Below are 3,445 nucleotides of genomic sequence, written 5' to 3'. Positions count from 1 at the left end.
CTTTCTTTCTTTCTTTCTTCTTCTTCTTCTTCTTCTTCTTCTTCTTCTTCTTCTTCTTCTTCTTCTTCTTCTTCTTCTTTCTTTCTTTCTTCTTTCTTTTAATTTTATATTTAGCACAGAGTTTTCAAGTTCTACAGGATCTATGGGGTCTCATTACATAGATTGCACTTGTAGTGATCTGCCTGTGTTCAGCCTGCCAAGGGCTGGGATTACAGGCATGTGCCACCATGCCCAGTCTCAATCGCCATCTCAGTGCGCCCTGGGGACAGGGCTGGCATGGTATGCTTTTCTTTACTGGCTAAGTGCACTGTGTTAGTGTGACATATACACATCTATCTACTCCACTGAAATCAGGAGCTTTGGAGAAGGTGGCTTTTTGTGTGACATGTGGCAACTGCATGGTGTATACCACTGAGGCAATTGCCATGTCAGAAGCAGAGACCCAGGGATTTGTGAGTTGAGAACAGAGACAAAAAATGGGGCCCTCGGTCACTTCATACACTAAATGCTCCAGGGTATGAGTAAGACTATATGGGATCAAGTCAAGCATTGAGTTAATTCATGAAAATTTATATGTTCATGCCATTAGTAAGAACTTAGTAAATACTAGCTAATTTTGTTATTCCAGTTATTATTTCTTTAATTCTATCTTTTAAACTTTACAAAACTCTTAAATTTATTTTCCTGTTCTTCAGTTGAACTGTGGGTTCTGGGAGCAGAGACAGGTTTACCCAAAAGCCCATTCCTGGCTAGAATGGCACATTTCCTTGGATGGTTGACTCACCTGATGGCATATCTGAGCATGCTCGAGAAGAGGGCAGAGCGCTCACACACTTGGCTGGAAGAGCCAGAGTAAGGGAGGTAGAGGAGTTTATGCCGTGGTCTATCTAGCAAGATGAGCTGGAGACAGAACTAGAGCCAGGGCTGGGGGCACTCTGTTGGCTCTAGTGTGACCTTCTCTCATTCCAGTCTGTTGGCACCTAACTTGAAGTTTAACCAAAGTTCATGCACAAAATATTGCTATTAATTGAACTCCCTGAATAGAGGTAAAAAATGTAATACTGCACATCAGGCAGTCAGAGAATGAATAAAGTCACTAACCTTAGCCCTCATGTCATGTGACCCTGGCCTGAGGAACAAATGACAAGGCAAGGAAAATGCTTGAACCCAGAAGAGGATTTATGATCAATGAGAAAAGAGAGGGTTCTTGAAAGCCATGCTGACGGCAAGACATAGACAGGAGTCTAGTAGGTTTGTTATCCAGGGACTTCTCCCTGAGAAAGGAGGTGGGCTAAAATCTAGGAAAAGATAACCCCAACTTTGTTCAGAATTGCCAGAACACTTTCACTGGAGAATATGTTCTTCCCCTCTTTTCTGTCCTTCTGGTTTCTCTGCCTGTTGCTGCTTTAATGTTTTATTTAGAACCTATTCCTGGAAGCTCTTTGGAGTCATTCTCTCCTTTGTAGTCACTCTTGCTGAGACCCCTGCATCTCTGTTGGTCAGAGTCAAGAAAAGCTTCCCAGAATTGAAGTAATTCAAAAGAGATACAGGGGCCTGATGGTCCTGATGTTGCCTCTGCCTGGCCTTCATGTTTCTGATTCCAGGAAGGAACATGGTATGAAGACCACTCTATGTGCTCCTGGCCAGACCATGGCCTTGCTTACATCATTTTTTCTGCCTTACCTCCACTAACTTCTTGGGGGCATCAGCACAAGTCCTGAGTTCATCTGAGCTATGTAGATAGAATTTTTGATCTGAAGGAACTTGAGTTTCTAATTCACATGGTGCTTTTGGAAGTACTGGAACTAGCAGGACCTAGTGGAAGGATCTCTTTTGTTCCTCTGACATTCAAGGTTACCCATGGGTATCAGTGATCCGTACAACCTGCTTTGCACTGTGGATAAAGCTGGGTTTGAGTAAGCTTTTTTGACTACTCATTGCTTACAGTGTAATCAAGGGAGTTAGACATGGATATAAATGAAACCAATACAGTTATATTTCTGCAGCACTAGAACCCTCTTCAAGATATTTCATGAGGGGCTGGAGAGATAGCTAGGTGTTCTAAGTGCCTGCCTGGCAAGTGCAAAAGCCCCAGGTTCCATCCCCGGTACCACACACCTGTGCATCCACCATGTGGGCCACTCAGACTGGGTATGGTGGTGTACCCCTGTAGTCCCAGTGCTGGGGAGGCTGAGCCAGGAGGATCACTATGAGTCCAAGCTTCATACTGAGACCCTGTACCAAATAAGTGAATATTTTTTTAAGAAGGTATGTCATGAGCACAGAAAAGATAAAAATACATTGACACAGTACCTGACACCTACGACTTACAGGTGAGGTATAATTGGTCTCACAGTTTCAGGGTTTGCTGGCTCCAAGGCAGGAAGATTATGGTGGATGGGCAAACTGCTTAGTTCCTGCTGGCCAGGAGGCAAAATAGAGGAACAGTATCAGAAAGGCAAAGGTGAGTACAAAGACATAGATCCCAGTTCCTGACTCCATGCCTCCTACCCCCCAAATATCGGAAGTGTGCTTTAATCCCGAGTGGCTTCCAAGTCACTCAAGTTGACACTATATATTTATTTATTAATACATGTTGTATGGGGTCTCACTGCACAGCTTGGACTCATAGTGATCCTCCTGTTTTCAGCCTCCCCAGCTGGGATTACAGGTGTGCGCCACCATGCCTGGACTCGGTCACCAGCTCAGTGTAACTGGGGGTGGGGCTAGCACAGCGTGTGGTACCAGGGACTGAACCTGGGTCCCTGTACTTGCCAAAGCAGACACTTAGTCCACTGAGCTATTTTGCCAGTCCTAAATTGAGACAATTAAGATTAACCATCACAACCAGGAATTAGAAGCACAAGGACAGCTTCACATTTGAAAGATGGGTAGCACTTGCCAGGTAGATAAGACTATGCAGACAGTGAAGTCAGCAGAAGATGCTCAGCTATGTGGCTAGGAGAGCACAAACAGCAAATATTCAGTGTGTCTGGAAAGAGGGGCTTGAGGGGGGATTGCCGGAGGCACGGCAGGGCCAGGGCTCCAGCGCCCTTGTGTAACTTGGCAAAGGAGTCCGGGCTCATTCCTGGGAGTGAAGAGGAACTGATGTGCTTTCAGTAAGCTGGCAACATGTTTCCTCAGTTATCCCTTCATCTTCTTATGGGTAAACATGTAATGGACATTTTATATGCCAGCCATTCTTCTCGGCATCAGCCACACATCCATGAGCACAGGTAAAAAGCCAGGTGCTGGGAGACTTTCTTTGTGTGTAAGAGGATAAATGATAGGATCGACAAATATTGGCATGGGTCATTAAAAGGTCACATGTGCTCTGGAACATGCAGAACACATTAGGGAAGCAGGAGTCCTAGAGGAGGAAGAGGAGTTGTGGTTCTGCAGTTCTCAACAGGGTAGTCAAGGATGCAAAGGAGTGTAAGGAGTG

This window comes from Octodon degus, unplaced genomic scaffold (assembly GCF_000260255.1).
Source record: "Octodon degus isolate 3935 unplaced genomic scaffold, OctDeg1.0 scaffold00028, whole genome shotgun sequence".
In the NCBI taxonomy this organism is placed as follows: domain Eukaryota; kingdom Metazoa; phylum Chordata; class Mammalia; order Rodentia; family Octodontidae; genus Octodon; species Octodon degus.
Note: the sequence above shows the minus strand (reverse complement) of the source record.